Source organism: Manis javanica, chromosome 4, assembly GCF_040802235.1.
Source record: "Manis javanica isolate MJ-LG chromosome 4, MJ_LKY, whole genome shotgun sequence".
Taxonomy (NCBI): Eukaryota; Metazoa; Chordata; class Mammalia; order Pholidota; family Manidae; genus Manis; species Manis javanica.
This window is the reverse complement of record NC_133159.1, coordinates 167,347,086-167,367,480: the sequence shown is the minus strand read 5'-3', so window position 1 is coordinate 167,367,480 and position 20,395 is coordinate 167,347,086. Positions and strand designations below refer to the sequence as shown.

Here is a 20,395-nt window from a genome sequence, read left to right as displayed (position 1 = left end):
TCTATCACAACTCAGGATTTTTCACTGAGAATGGGATGGAAATGCAGTCCAAAGATGGGACTGATGCTGGGACTGGATCCCCACCAGGGTGGCAGGTCCCTGGAATCATCAGGAAATAGTGGCCCCTACATGGCTGGTTTAGGCCAGAAACTGCATACCACCTACTCCTGATTCGAGAACATGAGACATGCCCAGGGAGGGGCAGCCTGGATGTGGTCCGGCAGTCTCAGGTTTACTCATGTGCTGAGGAAATGCCTGGAGCCGGCCGGCCAACCAGCCCTCAGGGCTCTGTGTGGTTCTGGACTCCTCCCGTAAAAGGTCTACCCCAATGGTCTTTCTTACTTCTGCAACTTGTAATGAGGCTGCAGCTGTTCATTGATTCAGCCAATGTTACCGTTGCTCGGGACCTTGACCTACCCACTTCAGTCTTTATTAATGGCCCCCTTCTTGAATACAAACCAGAGGGGAAATAAAACTCAGCTGTCACCTCTGGGAGGGTTATCTGCCTTGAGACAATTTGTTCTGTGGTTTCACACGCACACTCTAGAGCCAGGTGCCTGAGTCCCAGCTCTGCCATGCCCTAGCTGTATGAATTTAGGAAGGTCGCTCAACCTCTCGGTGCCTCAGTTTCCTCATCTATGAAATTGAAATGATGATAATTGTGAAGAGAATTAAATGAATTAATATTTGTAAAGTGCTTAGGAAAGAGCCTCCTCGTATGTAGCAAGTGCTAAGTATTTGGATTTAGAAGAAAAGACCCTTAAGCCCATTCTCTGTGGATGTCACAAGCCCTTCATTTTGCATTTCATAACCAAGTGTGGTCTCCCTTGGCATCCAATTATAGTTCTTCACAAGCATGAGACAGGCCCCAGCAAGTCTTTGTGAAGAGGAGAGAAAGCAGCCCCCAGTCCGAGATGGTGAGACCAGAACATAGCCTCCTCCTCTTCGTCCTTGCCACCCATCAGGTGCTCGAAGTGTGGAATCTGCAGAGCCCATTCAAATGAAGTGTAGAATCACATGAGTTTAAGTCACCTGTGACCCTGAAGACGCCTTTGCTCAGTTCATCACTAGCAGGGGTCATGGGGAGCAGAGGAGTGCATATCAACTCCCAAATAGTGCAGAGCAATGGGCTGGCTTCCCAGCCTCCTCCATTCCACTGTCCTTTGCCTGTTAACACATCACTTCCTCCTTGAATTCAAACAAGACCAAAAAACGGTGCTCAGAGCAGGGAGACAGAAGCCCTGGAACTCAGTGACTTCACAGACCTGGCTTCTCTCCTCTGGTGACTGTGACATCATGCCTGCCCTCCCTGGACGTGCAGCTCCTGGGGGCCCACAGGCATGACGGCTCAGTCCCATCACATATGTACAGCTGTGTGTGCCCATAGCCTCCCTGCAGGCCCTACTCAGCCCATCTTGGCCATCAGGGGCTCCCTGCTGGTTTGGAATTAGGTGACAACCAGGAGTTGTTTATGGAAAGTCAGCCCAATGGAGTGACAGACGTCCATGCAAACCACTGGGGCAGGGAACTGCCTTGCACCTCTATAGCCGAGGTTCACTCTTTGTCAACCCGCTCCTGGCAGAGAAGAGGCGGCGAGAGGGCCTGCTGTTTCCTTAGGTAATGTCGCTGTCCTTTCCTGGCAATGCTGAGGACCGGCCTTTAATATACAATTGCCTCTTCCTTCTTGCATCTTCTTAGCTGCTTGGATTTGGGATCTGAATTAGGTTGGGAATTGTCTTGTAGGGGACGGAAGTCTGTAGACGACAAGCGGAAGCAGTGGTCAGACCATCCCAAGAAAACTTGAGATTGTTCAATGACTGCAGTTGCTCACTCTGCCCCCATAAGATGCTAGTGGGAGAGAAAGTTTGGAAAAATTTCCAGGAGGCTGTATTGAACGTGGGGTAAATTTAGTTTGACTCATACACCCCATTGGCAGGTTTCATCCATGAGCCCTAGTTTTCCTTTTCCTTTTCTCTACTTGTCTCTTGTGTTAGACACATGATAGGGATGCAGAAATACATGTTTATGGATTTGTTTATTCGTGCAGCACCCATTTGCCTAGTGCCTGCAGTGGGCCGGGCTGAATGGGGTGCTCTGAGAGGTGGGAGGGTTTCCACTCCTCTCCTGGTTTCCCCTCTGAAAGGTGATTGGTGATGGGCTCTCCCTTGCAATCCCACACCTCCCTCCATCTGTGCCCCTTGGTCCCTCCCCAGTTCAATGACTGCATTTATTCAAGTCTGTTCCCATAAGATGCTGTGGGAGAAAAAGTTTGGAAAAATTTCCAGGAGGCAGTTTGGCAGGATGTATTAAAGAGGCTTAAACATGTTGCTACCTTCTAACCCATAATTTAACTTCTAGGAATCTGTCCTGAGGAAATAATTAGAAACAGAAAAGGATGTATACAGTAAGATGTTCATCAAAGTGTTGTTTATAATAGGAAATCTCAGAAGCAGGCTACAAGTCTAATCTCTAGAAAATGGTTATGTAGAATAGTAGCTAGCCTTTAGAAAATGATGTCTATGGAATTTTTAATGACTTGAGAAAACAATTCTGACATAATAAAAGAGCATGGTACAAATTGTACAATCATTGTAACCTCGACTGTTTTAAAATGCATAGGAAAAACCACACTGAAATATATGAAAATAGTGATGTCTCTGGTGGTAGGATTATATGTAAGTACTTTCTTTATACTCTTCTGTACTTTATTACATATGCATGCAATGCTTTTATAATAAGAAAAATATTGTTTAAAACTAAATTATACACATATTATATAAAGGGAAAGTAAATGTTAAAATATTAACAATTTATAAGTCAAGGAGGATATTAGGTATTGATTATACTATTCATGCAACTTCTCCATAGACTTGAAAAATTTCAAAGTAAAAAGTCAGGGAGAGGGAGTACCTGGCTCCCCCTGAGCTCACCATCTTCTCATGAATGATGGAAATACAACCATGTGATTTGACAGTCTTTAATTTGTTTTCTGTAATGGGCAAATGGTCCTTAAATGTCGGGCGTAGGTGGTATTGGGATTTGGTAGTCTTAGCAAGGAGGAAGGTAATGTCCAGACCTCAGGGGCCTTGGTGCTTTACTCAGCAGAGCTAGCAGGAGGCCCTGGGCATCTCACGTGCTAATTCAGCAATGTTCTGTTCTGGGCCAGAGTACACTCCCCACACCTCTCCTGGCAGCAGTCTTGGGTGACTGCTGAGGCCAAGTCCTCCCCAACCCCATGCCCCGAATTCCATCCCTTCACCTCTCCTACCATTCAGAAACCTTGCTTAGCTTCTATTTTTTCCCTTCTCCTGTTTCTGTCCTCTCCTCTCCTGGCTCCTTTCTGTCAGCCTCTAGGAGGTTTAAATGATTCCCCTCTTTAAAATAAAACAAATGCCCCTTCAATAAACCACCCGAGCTCTCTCCTGTTCTCAGCCAGACTTTTGTGATGCATCACCGACACTTTTGCAGCCTCCGTTTTCTCCCAGTGTGCCTGTCTTTCTTAGCTGGATCCATGCTGGACTCAGACCTCTATCTTTTTACTGTCACAACTTATATTAGTCAGCAAGGCCAGGATTTTGCTGCAGTAACAAGTTGGAAATTCCAGAGGCTTCACACATCTGGCACCATGACTTCCCTCATATGCCAGCTTTTGTGTCGTCTTTTAGTTCCTTGAAAACTGCCATTTCCTGCCCCAGGGCCTTTGCATAGGCTATCCCTTCTGTAAGGGGTGCTCCTTCCTACCCCTCCCTTTCACCTGTTAGCTTGTATTCATCCTTCAGATCTCAGCATAAGCATCACTTCCTCAGGGAAGTTTTCTCCAACCCCCAGACCACAGAAATGCCTGTCTTAGATACCTGTGACCTGCCACCCATTCCTTGTGACGCTTGTCTCACTTAAGCATGGACTCGCTCCTCCACTGGTGCCTCCACGAGGGCTAGGACATGTCTGTGTCACTCACCTCTCTGGTCCCAGCACCCTGGTTGTCAACCTAACTACCCACTAGCATCACCTAAGGAGCTCTTAACACTCCCGATGCCCAGGCCCCACTCCAGACCAAATGAGTTCTTCTCTCTGGGGTGGGCCCAGACATCAATAGGCATATTTTTAAAGTGCCATAAGGCATACCAGGGCATAAGCTTGAGAACCACGGACCTGATTGTGCTTAGCACTCAATAGCATTTTTTGAATGAATGAATAAATCTCTGGAAATTTAACCTCTCCTAATCTCCCCCAAAAGACAGGATGGTAAGGATATTTTCCCAGACCCAGTGCCTGGGAAGGGTGTGTATATACCCACAATGTAGATGAGGAAAAATCTGCAGGTGAGGGTGCACCAATAGGCAGTAAAGGATTTCAGGGTTCAGCCAGGGTATATTTGGCTTTCAATGGCAAGTGACAGCAGCCCAAAGAAACTGGCATAAACACAAGAGATAGCTTATTGGCTTCCAGGTTTTTAAAAGTCAGGGGTAATTCATTTACAGCTGGATCCAGTCACTCAAGTGATGTCACCAAGAACCTGATGCCTCGGCTCTACTTTCTCTGAGTAGTCTTTCTCCAGTAACGGTAAAAATGGCGTTGGTACCACTAGGTGTGTGTCCTATTTAGTAAGCATATACAGGGAAAGCTCAATAAATGTTAGCTCCAGAACAAAACAAAAACAAAACCTTCTTACTTTTTAAAATCACAGCTCAGACCTTCCTTCTTTCCTTATTATTCTCTCGTGCCTGCAGTCTAGTCCCCTAATTCCTAAGTATAGGGTATCTGATGATGGATTCTTTGTTACCACAGTTTGCATGGGTTAATTGAAAATGCCAAGATTACCAAGCCATCCTTTGCTGCTAACAGATCTCTGAAGCTCAGGCTCCTGGTGGATTGGTAATGGGTGCCCAGCCCTTACTGGCAAGCTGCCCACCTCTGGCAAACTAATTTCCTGCCTGGAAAAATTTAGTATACTCTGCATTCTTGGAGAAGTTTTGGTGCCTGACCACTAAGGCAGCCCTGAGGTGGGACACATAAGCCCCACTAGGCTTTGGCTCTGTCATTATGGAATATTTTATGTCATTGTTGAAAACTAAAGGAGAAGGAACTAAGATGGTACCAGATACTCAGGAAACAGACACAATTTTGCATCATTTCAGGATGGCCTTTAGAAGTAGGGTTATATCCCCCATGTTACAAGTAAAGAAACTGGGGCTCAGAATGGTTAAGTCACTTGCCTAAGATCACACAGCCAGTAAACTGAAGAAATCAGAATTTGAACCCAGATGTTTCTGCTCCAAAGCTTGTATTCTTTCCACTACCCCCTGGTTAATTTTTTAATTTCCAAGATTAACCTGGTCCTCGATCCATGACACCTGCCTCCCATCCCTAGAAAAAGGTGAACACTATTCAGAAGTTCTTCTAGCATGGGCTCACTCTAAATTTACTTTATTTTGCTTTGTCACGTCTGCCTGGTTCCCCTGCTGGAAGGCAGGGAAATAGGTCACGGCTGCAGGGACCACACGCTCTGGCTGCCGTGAGGGCCAGTCTCTGGTGTCGCCTGGGCAGGGGCCAGATGCTGCCAAGAGCATCACCCCCTGCGGCCCTGCTCAAATTTCTCATCCCTGGCTCTGAAGTCATCACAAACCTTCCCATTACTGAACTTCACATTCTAGAATTCACTGTCACTGGCTGCTTTGTGAGCTGGTGTTTAGAGAAAGGAGCATCTGGCATTAACAGGGAAATTTATGGCTTGAGGAAAAATTAATCTTCATTCTCTTGCAGATCTGTGGATGATTGAGACTCACTGGCATTGAAGGGGTTTACTCAGTCATCACAGGCCACTTTACAGAACAGTGAGCCACTTGATACTCAGTCATTTAACTCTCCCCCCTTTATATGACAAAATTATCTCCAGAAATAATCATGAAAGGAAAGGATCATAATAATGACCAGAAAAGAAACACAGATAATAAAACATTTCTCTTGTTGAACTCTGTATGTATAATTAGCCATGATTTTTTTAAAGAAAAACAAATATTCTAGTACAAAAGAAGGAGAAGAGCACAACTCTTTATTAAGTCGTTTTTACATCTTCTGAGTTTTGGTCCTTTGGATGCAGCCTGGCATGATGATATTTTCTGTAGATCATTGTTCAATTTCTAGTAAGTGAACTTTAATAAAAGTGAGACATCTGCAAAAGTTGCCTATAATTCAGCAACAACTAAAACATACCATTGATGGACTGCCTTATTTTCTTGATTAATTTTTTAAACATTACAATGCATAATTTAAAAATATCAATTCCATTAAAAAATATTATTCAAAGTCAGTAAAATATATCCTGTTTGAATAAAAGTTGTATTTGCCAAGCAAAAACATTTCACTTTGCAGTTCATACTGCATGTCACTGATTTAAATTTTAAACACAAATAAAAACTCCAAGTGGCCACACGGATGACAGAATTAAAGTAACTTAGCATCTGTATGATCACTGCGCTCCGGCTGTTCAAACTTAGAATCCACTGCATAAATGTAGGAATATGTGGTCTCACAGAGGCTGGAGGCACAAACACAGCTCGAGACTGTGAACTATTGAGAACTTACTCTTGAAACAGCCATGTAGCCAACTCCACATATGTTAGGACCAACTGGATAACTGGGAGTTCTCCCAGTAACTTCCACAGGGAAAACAAAGTTTACTAAAGGATACATTTTTAAAAGTGGTAAATTGAGGCTTCCATACATATTGTTAACACTCAAGAGCAACAGCACCAATTGCTTATAACTTAGACCAGAAAAATATTGTATCACTGGCATTGTTTAGGATTGCTGGCACATGATGCTCATAAAAGCAGGCTGACTTTTAGTTGGTTTTATTATTGTTTTTAGATCCTCTGCGGATAGTCCACCCTTTATCATCCTGCTGTGAGGCAGCCACTTTCTCTGCCACTCTCAGTTCCCACTCCAGTCCCTTGTCCTGGGGGAGCTGAAGGAAGATTGTAGAATATCTCTGGCAGTCCTCCTAGGAAACTGAGGCAATGCCTTGTTTATTCAGGGAAGAGGAGGCCACTTGCTAGACCCCAGGTCCCTTGACCTTCTTCCCAGACAGGAAGCCTCAGCTCTGGGTTCAAGGCCAACTCTCCAGTACTCCCAAGTGTCTCTGTACTTCCAATTTTTTTTTTTTTTGAGAGGGCATCTCTCATATTTATTGATCCAATGGTTGTTAACAACAATAAAATTCTGTATAGGGGAGTCAATGCTCAATGCACAATCATTAATCCACCCCAAGCCTAATTTTCATCAGTCTCCAATCTTCTGAAGCATAACGAACAAGTTCTTACATGGTGAACAAATTCTTACATAGTGAATAAGTTCTTACATGGTGAACATGTACTTCCAATTTTGATGGAATTTTTGCTCTGTTATATTAACTTCCTTTAAAATAAAAACAGATAACTAATAAAGTGTTAGGATTGAGAAGCTGAAGTTTGCAATTGGTTTGAACTAAATTCTAACCAGTTTTTCTTAGGAGGAATGATACGATTTGTCACTTGCAATGGATTTACTCTGAATTCACAAAGTAGCTTCTGTTTGTTATTTATACTTTGCATTAGTAGTCATTAGGATATTTAAATGGGTGTGTTGGGATCTAAATGATGCATTTATTCTTCTTTTCAGAGAGTAATTTATATTGTGGGTTTTAATCTAGCTTTAAAAAACTTTTCTTGGACAGTTGCCCAGATGATATCATCAGTCATTCAGCTGAGAGTGTGTGTATCCTGCAGGCGACTTTTGCTTGTGGACAGCCATTGGCTAGAGACTCTGACCAGCATATGGACTTGGGCACATCACAAGGCTGATGTAAAGCCGTCAATTCTCTGGAAAACAAAAACTGCTTTTCCAGGACTGTAGTACAATCAAAGGAGTCCTCTGGTCTGGGAGGCTGAAGCTAATTTCTTGTCTCCCTTTGCTGATGACTAGCTGGGTGACTGGGCAACTTGCTTAGCTTCTCTGTTCCCTCATGTGCAAAATAGAATAATAACTTTCTTACCAGATAGAAAATGGACCCAGAGTTCACAGCCTTTTTAAAGTTTTTTCCCTTTGGAAGAACCTCTGATCCTGCAAAGCTATTTAACAACCACAGGTTAATAATTGGGAAAAGCAAAGGAACACTTCTGTGTAGATAACTGTGTGTTTCTGTATTTCTCTGGCTGGAAAGATGTAAGCGCGACTTGGGAGGTAACTGCCTGCAGCTGCAGCCTTCCAGGGCCCACCACTCTGGGGAAGGTGGTTGCGTATAGCAGCCCATCACCAGAATTTGAGAATCCACTGTGGTAGGGTCTGCTGACCTTCACAGCTAATGGTGTATTGATAACTGTCCCTCCGAAGAGGCCTCTCCATTCCCTGGGGAGACCCTGGGCCCTGTGGTGCTTCTCCCAACCTCCTGCCCCCGCTCATCTCCCGCATCCCTCTCACAAGGCTTTATGCTGCTGCAACCGTTTCTAATGAAGTTCTGGCCAGGGCTTCTTCGCAGGTTAATTATGTACCTTGCCAGTGCTTCTGGTCCGAGGATTGCCCTGGAACAGCAGTCAGAGGTGCGCATACAGCCAGGGTCAATTTATGTACTGTCCCCGCCCCCTCAGAACTCAGAGCTGGTGCAGGGATTTGGACTCTGCAGGAATTAATAGCTCCACCACTGGCCCCAGAGCCAGACCTGAAGGATGCTTGTCTTCATTCGTTGTTCATTCCAGCAACCAGGACTGTCACAGGGAGCCCACTGGCTGCTCTGGCTCCTCAGGGAGCTGTTTCCCTGACTTTGGCTCAGGGCTTTTAGCTGGCACCTCCCCGAAAGTCTCTCTGATCTGGGTTCTTCCAAAATGTCTCATCTCTCAACCATCACCCTTTTGACAGCCATTGGCTAGATGATGACCTCTTTGCCCGGTGATGATCTCTTTGCCTGATAATGACCTTGTCACTGCCCCTCTGCAGCCGAAAGGGAGGAGTAGGTTCCTCCAAGCCTGCCCTCCCTTCAGGTCTTGGCTCAAATTCACCTTCTTCCCAGAGCCTTCTCCTGCCTTCCTGACCCCCATCTCCCTTCAGCTACAACAGCCTTTGTCTCTAGCACCTATTCTCTTTCTCTCTTCTGACCTGTGGCTTTGAACTGTGTTTTTCACTTTGTCTTGCCTCCCAAACCAGACCCTAGGAGGGCAAGGAGCCCATCTTCCTACCCCTTTGTCCAGCCTGGAGCTCCTGCACGGCAGCAGCATTCTGGAAATGGAGTTGACCATGGGGTCACTTTGCTCTGAAATTATCCCTGAGTCATTCAGTATTTGTATATGTATCTCCCTGGCCAGACTGAGTATCTCTAAGAGCAGGGACCACATGTGCTGTTTTTCTGTAGATCCCTGGTGGGGACTCGTACATGCCTTCCTCATAATGTGCACCCTGCCCTGAGATCTCCCCAGCTGCTCAGCCAGGGCTGGGCCAAAGGGATTGCTCTGTCCTGTTTACACCATCCTCTCCCTGCCTGGCCCACTCCCCGGCCCACAGGTGTCCTGGGACCGCCTTCAGGACTGGAGGGCATACATGCACATCCATGGACATGATACACATGCACAGCCCCCAAGCACGGCATCAGTAATGCATTTTGTGCATGGAGAGCTGCTATAAACTTTATTTATTACACAGCTGACATATCTGAATTAGCTCCAAATCCATCTCCAAGTGTGCGGTGATTGGTGAGCCTCTCACTTAGGAGGCCACTCTTCTCTCTGTCTGTTAATAATAGATGCTTCCTACAGCCTCAGCTTGGCAGCTTTGATCTAAGAGGGATCTTAACTGAAGAGACTAATGGATGGGTCTGAATCTGTGCCTTTTAAGCACAAAGCACTGCTCTTAATTAACCAGATTCTATCCTTTCATTGGAAAAGTCCCTCTCCTGTTGCATAATTAACAACCCACATCCAGACAGCTTCCAAAGTAGATGCCTGTTTCAGGCTTATCCCAGGTGTGTTACCTTGAAGGCCCAGGAAGCTGTAAAAGCCACATGTGGCACCTAAGCACACAGATTATGCATGCCTGGGGTTGTACAGCAGTGTGAGAGGTCCAGAAAGACGACTTCCATTCCATCTCTCCCCACCTGGGAGAGGAAAGTTCTTGCATCTAATTCACTGTCATAATGGAAAAAGGAGCGCTCCTTTCCCGCACATGTCCTCTCCTACTCTGCAGATACATATGTGGTTGGAGCACATCAGTTAGCTGTCATCAGTGTGGCTTATGATCAGACTCCCCACCTGATTTAGGAAAATCTCAGGGGGAGAAAAAGCACAGACCAGGTGCATCATACTATGCTGTGCCCCCTCCGATGGACACTGCAGAGGGTGCGGCCACGGGAAGACCAGAGCTGTCTGTGGGCAGCGGCCCTCTCCTACCTCCACCCTGGTCTCCAGCCCCGCCCCCTCTGGAAAGCTGCTGGTGGTGCTGACACCGGAGAGCAGGGAGGAGGGGCCCAGCAGGGTATGTGGAGAGGGTGTGGCTGCCATTCTGGGGTTGTCCCTGTGCAGTCAGACGGCGCAGGCCCTGTGGGCTTTCCCACTGTTTAGCTGGATAGAAAGGAAGGCCGCCCTGTAGACTGGAAATCACTCTGGGGGCACACCAACCTGGTTCACACCTGGGCTCTCTGCCACTTTACCAGCTGATGCCTTAGACAAGCGCCTGCAATATCAGATGCAAGGATTTGATGCTGTGGAAAGCAATGGCTGTCTGCCTTACTCAGGGTATCTTCAGTGAAACGTTCTCCTGACGTCCACGTGAATCCTGGCTGCATTGCCGTCTGGCTGTGTGGCCTTGGGCAAGTTACTTCACCTCTCTCTGCTATTGAGGGACTCTTTCTTTAAAGTTCTTTCCAGTCTTGAGAACCCGGGATTAATGAATCTGACGTAGCCAAGCAGGGGCATCCAGACAAATGCCTGGAGAACAAGTCTGTTTTGGAGGGAGAGGGAGAAGGTATCAAAATGGGAGAGACCTTATTAATGACAAAGTGAGAAATTCAAGGTCATTCCTGATCAGCCAACGCTCCGCCAACGCAGCAGTTCTAGCTCGTTTATTTTGGTCTCTTGAGGTTTACAAAGGGATGGGTGAATTTGAGCCCCCTCCCTCATCACAGAGGAACATTCTGTCCAGTGGGGTGTCAGATGTACCACTGTTATCCAGGGAGCTGGGGTAGCCCACAGGAAAACAGGCTGGCTGTCAGATCTGAAACTATGAGCTACGAGCTTGAGTTGGCTAGTGATAAATGTCCTATCTTCTCCTCCATCCCAGCAAAACCCACCTCCCCACCCCCAAGACTCATTGTTCAGCAGCATTTACTGGGGGCCTTCCTCATGCCAGGTGTGGGTCAGGTGCTGAAGACACGGTGGTGAAAGAGGAGGCATGCATGGGCCGCCCCCTCTCAGCATTAGCACTGCAGAGCCAGAGACAAGTGACCGGAGAATCACGGAGTCCTGCAAACGGGTGTTACAAAGGGCACGTGGGAGGGAGCTTGGCAGAGGCAGGAAGGGCTTCTAGAAGCAGTGACTGCTGTGGCAAAGCTTGAGAACGAGTGAGCCTGGGGAAGGAAAGTGGAGGAGAGGGCTTTCCGGGGAGGGGAGACCAGCGTGTCAAAGGCCGGGAAGTGAAGAAGGATGTAGCAGTTAGGGCGGCACAGGTCACCTGACCAGTAGGGGGCGTGGCTTTCGGTTCACGCTCACTTTTCACTGAGCCGCTCGTGAAGGTATGTTGAGCACCTTCCCCACACCAACCACTGCACTAAGTACTGAGTTGTTTTCAGTGGCTTAAAAAACTAAGTACAGGAATCTCCACTGTCAAAGAGCCTGTGTGCTAATGGGGAGACGAATGTGACAGGTACCAGGGAAAGACCAGACCCAGCACGGAGTGGAAGGAGGACGGGAGGGAATCCTTCCCGTGCCTCAGGATTTATGAGTTTCCAGCCTAATCTCAGAAAGGTGGGATCAGGCAGATGTGTGAATTCTTTGGAAGTGCGAGAGTTCTGGTGGTTCCATTTCTCTGATACCGTGGTGTGGGGGGTGGGGGGTTGCCTCCCTGCCTCTGGCCTCTGCACCCCTGAACTTTAGGAGGAGATGGTAAGTGCCACCTAGCCTGTTGGCTGGGAGGGTCCATCAGAAAACCACCCTCCTTCCCTGCAGCTTTACAGCCTTCCCAAGGGAGCCCTCCACCTGCTTTCGTTCATTTTCTCTCTTTTCCCTTTGCATGTCCAATGGCGTCCTAACAGGGTTAGCCCAGGATGTGGCGTTGTGCCTCCCCTGCAAAGATGTTTTGACCTGCCATCCCTGAAAGGGTATCTCGCCACGACCCTCCTTACCCCAGAACAACTCAGGAGACACGGGCCCACGCAAGAGATTTTATTATCTGAAAGAGAAAATGGCTGCCCCCGGAGAGAGGGAGCAGCAGCTCGTGGGTGAGGACGCCCGTTTTTAAGGAGTAGGGGTAAGGGTTTGTTATGTGTTGGGGATTGGATCATAAGGGGTGGGCAACCATCTGGTCGTTGGTGGGGGGTCTTAGCATGCCAGAATTTGCCTTCAGTCCCTACTGGCCGATCCACCTGGGAAGGTGCCGTTGGTCCAGAGCTTCTCCTGGTGGGCCACAATCCCCCATTCCACCAAGGCCAGGACCACTGCCCTTCCCACAGAAGGGAAAGCTTCTGAGATTGTACTAACAATGTGAAGCCTCCTTTGTGGTTTATCACAGAAAAACTTGCCCCGGAGGTTAACTTTGTGCCAAAGCCAATTGCCAGCAGAAAGGAGGTTTGTGTACAAGCTTCTTTTTTTATTTTTTATTTATTTTTAATTTTTTATTAAGGTATGATTGATATACACTCTTATGAAGGTTTCACATGAAAAAACAATGTGGTTACTACATTTACCCATATTATCAAGTCCCCACCCATACCCCAATGCAGTCAGTCACCATCCATCAGTGCAGCAAGTTGCCAGAGATCTGCTATGTCCCTTCTCTGCGATACACTGTTCTCCCTGTGATCCTCCACACCATGTATACTAAACATAACACCCCTCAGTCCCCTTCTCCCTCCCTCCCCACCCACCCTTCCACACCCCTCCCCTTTGGTAACCACTAGTTCATTCTTGGAGTCTGTGAGTCTGCTGTGATTTTGTTCCTTCAGTTTTGCTTCATTGTTATACTACACAAGTGAGGGAAATCATTTGGCATTTGTCTTTCTTCGCCTGGTTTATTTCACTGAGCATAATGTCCTCCAGCTCCATCCATGTCATTGCAAATGGTAGGATTTGTTTCTTTCTTATGGCTGAATAGTATTCCATTGTATATATGTACCACATCTTCTTTATCCATTCATCTACAGATGGACACTTAGGTTGCTTCCGCATCTTGGCTATTGTAAAAAGTGCTGTGATAAACATAGGGGTACATTTGTCTTTTTGAATCTGAGAAGTTGTATTCTTTGGGTAAATTCCAAGGAGTGGGATTCCTGGGTCAAATGGTATTTCTATTTTTAGTTTTTTGAGGAACCTCCATATTGCTTTCCACAATGGTTGAACTAGCTTACATTCCTACCAGCAGTGTAGGAGGGTTCCCCTTTCTCCACATCCTTGCCAGCATTTGTTGTTCTTAGTCTTTTCGATGCTGGCCATCCTAACTGGTGTGAGGTGATATCTCATTGTGGTTTTAATTTGCATTTCCCTGTCTGTTGGTCATCTGAATTTCTTCTTTGAAGACCTGTCTCTTCATATCCTCTGCCCATTTGTTAATCGGGTTATTTGTTCTTTGGGTGTTGAGGTGTGTAAGTTCTTTATATATTTGGGATATTAACCCCTTGTCAGATATGTCATTTACAAATATATTCTCCCATACTGTAGGATGCCTTTTTGTTTTGTTGATGATGTTCTTTGCCGTGTGTACAAGCTTCTTAATCTCAGCTGTTCCTCAGAGTGAACCACATTCTACTCATTCCTGTGGAAGGCTCCAATTCCCTGCCTACAGGAAGATTAAGGGCATCTGTCTGTATTCATTTAAAAAAAATTAAATTTCAAGTGTTTTGCAGTGTTTTCAAAACATCTTTATTGAAATTATAATTCACATACCATAAGATTCACCCATTTAAAGTTACAATCCAGTGGTTTTTAGTATTCCTTTATGATTTTGCTTTGGGTAAAGACCCAGAAGCAGCTCAGACACAAGCAGGGGGATGGCCAGGAGTCGTGCTTCTTGCCTAATCTCTTGATTAATGAGTCACAGGCGTGTGGAGTGTCCCCTGGGCTTCCACCCCCAGGGTATAGTGTTTTCTCATTTTCCAACTAGAGTTTAATTTCCTGTTATGTTTCTGAGTTCTTCGCACTTCTTTCTCTCCAGCTTTTTCTCTTTCTGGTCATTTTCTTTTCCTCCCCTCCTTGACTGTAACTTCTGTTTCTGAACATAAATGTTGTCCAGGCCTTTCTGCTGGGTAATGGACATTTGTGACAGACAGAGGCTGCCTGGGCTTTCTCTGAAATACATCCTTGGGGCTTAGAACCTAAATGTGTGCCTCTGACTTTGATTTCCTGTTTCTCCCTGATCTGAATTTTGATGTGTCAATTTTGATTGACCCAGATATTCCTAGACCTGGGTTAGATCTGGTTCCAAAGTTTTGCTGACATTTTTCTTCCAAGATAATTTCTTCATTCCATGCAATTTTCCATTTTCTCCAACTCTAGCTGGCTACTCCACTTTGTCGAACATAATTATTTAATCTAAATAAGAGGGACATGACCCAGGGTCCCACGCTGGGTAATATTTGCATTTCCTTATTCTAATTTAAATGAGAAGTCTTAATGATAAACTTTGCAATTCCTTTGACCCCCACACTAGATGCAGCAAAATTGTCTAGTTTCTTCTTTATCTAACAAACCTCTGTTTTTGTATTCTGACACAGCCATGGACGCTTCCTTTCGGAAGTTATGTCTTCTAGGGCTCAGAAGGCTGTAAACCTCAGCTCTGGGGGGCTGCTCACAACCCTGCTTTTTTAAATCCCTTTGGAACAAGGTGGATATCAATACATAAACAATTACTGCTCTCTGTGGGGTTAAGACACGTCACCCCTTAGCTCACTAGATCTAGAGAATCGTGCCTGAAATAGGCAAGCGTTTGTGCCATCAGAGTGCCGTGTACAGTACCAGAGCTCTGCATTAAATGTGCTTTGGCAACCCCCAGCCCTTTGCCTCATGACTTTCCTTCCCATCCAGGGCCACCACTGGCTCCGTAGGCCTTTCCTCCTGTAGGTGCCTCTGGTGGTGTTCCTACAGTCTCAGGTGAGAACCCACACATACTTTGCCACCCTAAGTGGCCTCTGTCTTCATGGTTGAGCACAGAGTGCCCCTGATGCCCACAGTCAGTGTTAAGTGTCTTGGCCACCTTGTCCTGTCAGCTACGCCAGTGGCTGCAGGCAATTTGTGATGTGTGGATACAAAGAACCGCGACTTTTATCTGTGGACAGATCCTCGACTTTGTTACAAAGGGTATTTAGTTTTGCCACAATGGGAATGTATTTTTTGCGTTTTTATCAGATTTATAAACATAATCCATGTTTGTAAAACAGTATAATAAAATAAAATGTAGACACTATGTCCCTAATTTCACTTCCTTTCCCAGAGAAAAACCTCTGTCCAGCACATAATGTTTAGGATTTATTGTCTGCACATAAACATATATATATAGATGTTATTTTCTTGATTATGAAAATTATGTACCTGCACATTTATATAACTGTTTTCTTCACGTGGTAGTACAGGGTGGCCCTGTCTCTGCTGTGGGCTCATGGCCCCCCCATCCTTCTTACAGAGGGGCCAGCTTCAGCAGGGTGCTCAGGACACGGTTTGGGCCTCATCTCCAGGCATCACAGGTGCAGGGCATGATCTCACTGGGTCTGCCGTCTGCCCTGCCTGGCCGGAGGCCCCATTGGGAGGCACCATGTGTGGTTGGATCCACAGTGAGGTGGGGGGGGGGCGGTTGTGCTCTGAGAAGCTGTTTGGTCTGAAAATACAAACAGGATACAGAAAGGTCAGGCTAAATCAGTGGGTGACAGGGCTGTCACGGTAATAACTCCAGCTGGTCTTACGGAGCATTTACGGGGAGCTGACAACAGTTCCAAGTAACTGACCTACATTCACTTGTTTAATCCCCACATTTTATGGATGAGGCAGCAGAGGCTCTGAGAGGTTGGGGGACTTGCCCAAGGTCGTCCAGTGACAGATCCAGAGTGGAACCCAGGCAGCCTGGCCCGAGTGTGTGCTCGACACCCCCCTGAACTGCATGATCATTAACTCTGGTCCTGATGCCATGCTGGGGCACCTCTGTCAGAGGGGGAATTCAAGGATGGTGTGCTTGACCGGGTGTGACATTTCTTATGTGCATTCAAAAGACACTTTTTATTTCTCATCCTTCCAAGCCCATGCTGGATTCAGGTTGTTCACTGCTGAGGAACACCTGCTGATTAACTGCAGGCTCCTGCTGTGCTTGGAGAGTGTGTGCTCAGGCACAGGAAATAGAAATGAACACATCTTTAAAACTACAACCTATCCTTCCTATCCTTCTCTTCCCTCCATTTCCTACTTGTTTGCCATGAAATGTCATGGCAAAAAGAGCCAATTTCTGGTCATTCCTCATGGCCTCACACCCACGCCTCCCTCCCTGGTCCTGGGCATGTTCCCCGCAAGCTGAGGCTTCGCTGCTGCTGGTCTATCCTTCTGCGGGTCACCTTCCTCATCCTCTCTGCAGGCCCGTCACTTTGGGCGTGAGTGCTTGGAGAAATGGGGAGCAAAGCTCCACAGTTGTTTTCTTGACATTTACCTTTGCTCCACCACATCCAGACCTTCCAGAAAGAGCCCTTCATTTTTCCTCTCCATGAGCAGACCCAAAGCTGCCCCGGCTTCTTCACACTGTTATTCCCCCACCTGCGGGGCAGAGGTACAGCCCAAGGCTCTCTTCCTGGCCCCTGATATTATTCCTTCAGATCAAGTGTCCTCTTCTCCATCTTAAGACAGCTTCTCCTTGCTCATAACCCACATGTCATGACACTAGTACCTTACATCAGTTCACTCAAGTGGTGTCACTAGCATGCATGTATCAGTGACCCTCACAGTCACCCTCTGACACAGGTGTCATCATACCCACATACAAATAAGAATCCTTGGTTCAGAGAGTGCAGGTGACTGCTTCAGCATTGACCAGTTAGTGAGTGGTCCTTAATAAGCCTTGAACCCAGGGCTTTTGACTCCATACCAGGTGTCCTGTTCACCCAAATCCATGGCGATCTGAGCCAGGAACAAGGGTACCTCAGGAAGATTTGGAGCTGATGCCTGTACCTCGGAAGCCAAGGGCTCAGGAAGTCCAGCCATTCATTCAACTGGCAAGGCCGGACTTGGCGCATTCCACGAGAGGAGCTGGGGTTGAGTGGCCTCTGGGCACACCCGTGGGGGTAGACACAAGACGGCATCTCCAGGTCATAAGACCCTGATTCATGGGAGAGCCCAGGGCCCAAGGGGAGACAAAGCAAGGGACCCTCCAGGCTCACATTTGGGCTTGGGCTACAGGGGGCAGGATGGAGGGTGCCTCCCCAGCCCCTGCTGTGACGGTGAGGCTGGGCAGTGTTCTCAACGTGCCTGGAGAGATGGGCAGGCTAAGTGCTATTCATCAGTCCTGGTAATGGTGAATGGAGGAGCAAGTGCTTCTGAGAAACCATATGCTCTTTGGTAAGTGGCCCGAGGATGCCCCTGAGAGACCTCCCAGTACCTGAACCCTGCTGCAGTGGGAGCCCAACTGAGGAAGCCCCTTCAGCCATGGCCGAGTCTACACGTCTGCCCGCAGATCTGCTGCCCAGTCAGTTCCAACATTCACTCCCAACTGACTTCCCGTTGCTACGCTGAGCTTTCCAGCAAATCACCACATGCCAAAATCAGTCCCCATATCAGCCACTATCTCTAGGCTCACTTGATGTCCCTCAGCCTGTCTGTGCCTCAGTTTCTCCAGCTGCAAAATGGAGCTAAGATAACCTGGGCCCCTCACAAAGGTGTAGCTGGGGTATCTCCTCCTCCATTAGGGCTTGGGAATGGGGTTTCATGATTTGTTGGTGGTGCTCTCCCAAGACCACTTGGTGTCACACTGAAGGCTAGGACTGCAGATTCAAAGCCATATTATGCCCTCCCTCAGCCTGGGCAATTGAGCATCAATGCATAAAATGGGGCAATAACATTCCCTACTTCACACGGGCTGTAGGGAAGATTAAATGAGATGAAATGTGTAAATATGCATTGTTACAGAAGTATTTATTCTTATTAAGGGAAGATTATGGGTGGCTAAAAAATGGTGGAGGTGAGGGACAGTTAAAGGCCCCCAGCACTTTTAAAGTGTAATCTTGTGGTGGTTTGTGGACCATTTGCTGCCTGTTAGAACTGGAGGGCAGAGACACAGCAGCAATCCTGGAAATTACATCCATGGAGGATCAACCAAAAATTAAGAGAAAGCTTACAAATACCAGCATATTATTAAGTGAATAAAGTTGGCTACAGAAACACTAGTGTGATGTGGTCGCATTTAGGGAAGATTGTTACATGTGTGCATAGGAGTGCTGCAAGGAAGTTCCCTAGAATGTTAACACTGTTTTTTGCTTTCCTCTTTCACATTTTTATATTTGACTTTTAAATAATGATGATGAATCACTTTTATAAAACAGTAAGTTCTCTCTACCACTCTCCCTAAGGATCAAGAGTGGTTTGCCCAAGAAAAGCACATTTTTGCTCTCATTTTCTTGGCCTTGACATCAGAAGAGAATTCTTACCCATTTGGTGCTCTGAATTCAGGAGATCCATCTCAGGTATAATTAAAGTGGCCACCAGGGATGTTGGCCATCCCTGAACAGGACAGAGGCTCAGCAGCCATCTCCATTCCTCATCCCGGTGTGACCAAACAGTGCTGTAACTAATCAAAAATGTATCAGAGGAGTGTTGGAGAGGAAGCTACTGCAGTTCTGAAAACAAAGGCCACCCAAGCATGATATGCCCCCAGCAGATGTTACAGCACTACTGGGCTATCCCAGCAGTTACAAGTTGGAGAAAAAAGATGCCTTTAGTGAAAAAAACAAAACCCAGAAACTTTAAAACCAGAATTGTCCTCTGACACAAGCTGTGAATTTTCTTACGATGGTGGACGTCAGCCAGCTGACATCAGCCATGACACACTGTATGCGCACAGTGGCACCAACTCCCTCCCAGAAAGCCTGCTTCATTCATGCTTTCATACAATTGTTGATTGTTCCCTTTGGATGGAAGCCCAGACTATTCTGTTTCTTCTCACCAACACAGGTCTTTCCTCTCTGTGGACCCCTTTATCTTCTCTCCACTTAATGTGGCAGTTCTGCTTGAAAGCTGGGTGACATTATTATTTGCATTTGGTTCTAGAACATTCTGTGGTACACTGTGATGTGATGTGACCACCATCTCACACTTCAGAGCTCTTCTGAGGTATACCATGCCATCCTCTCTCCAGCAAGTTTTCCTGAGGACTTCCTGTGGCCCCGTCCCAGCCGGGTGCTGCCTCTGGGGCAGCAGGGAAGAGGAGCCACACGAAAGAGGTGCAGCGCCTCAGACCCTCCCCAGGGACCGGCTCTAATGAAGAACCTCTGAGCATCAGAGTTGCACCATGCCAGCCTCAAAGGGGTGTGATTTAAGCCCTTGAGGCTTTTTCTCTTCCTTGAAGTCCATGGGCTGCCTGCTTACTGAGTAAATGGATTTCCTAATGACCTTAGGCCCAGACTTCACCTTGGCCCAGGAGACTAGCAGGCCTGCCCTTTCTCTAATCTTTGTATCTTAAAACAGTTGGACCCCAAGCATTAAAGAGGAGGATGTAAATACAAGAAAGTTTTCGAAGGTAACAAGAGCTTTTAGTTCAGTAGCTCGAGTGTCCTGTATTCCTAAACTGGTATCTCAGTCCCTGCCTGATTTTATCATTGTCAGCCGGCTTAATGAGGTTGGATCCTGGTGCCAGGCTGCCTGAGCTTGGAACCCTGACTCTCTTCCAGGCGTTGGAATGTGACCTTGGGCAAGTCACTCAGCCTTCCTGTGCCTCAGTTCCCCAATCCGTGTAAGCAGGCGTAATGATAGAGGCAATTGTGTGAATTAAAATGAGTGAATAACTGGAAATTCATGAAATTACTATTGTTATGAGGAATCCTGTTTTCCACCCTAGCGCAGTGGCAGATATGCAACGTTACAAAAACGGGAATGGAGCGAAGGCAAGACGGGTGCACGAGCCAAAAATAACCTGGGAGGGCAAAGTTTATTTTAAGGTTATTTTCAGATTCGAGATTTATTGATCTGGGAGAGATCCATTG

The 20,395-nt window shown here is 46.6% G+C and overlaps 1 protein-coding gene and 1 long non-coding RNA gene across 21 annotated transcripts in view; both read left to right on the top strand.

Annotated features, from left to right (window-relative positions):
• The window catches only part of MAPT (microtubule associated protein tau), a 90,257-nt gene that overhangs the window by 22,434 nt on the left and 47,428 nt on the right, over nucleotides 1-20,395 (top strand). The window lies entirely within an intron of this gene.
• Nucleotides 1,339-20,182, top strand: LOC140848770 (uncharacterized). Its single transcript, XR_012129887.1, has 3 exons — nucleotides 1,339-1,617; nucleotides 2,620-2,675; nucleotides 19,464-20,182. It is a non-coding gene; the product is annotated as an uncharacterized lncRNA (long non-coding RNA).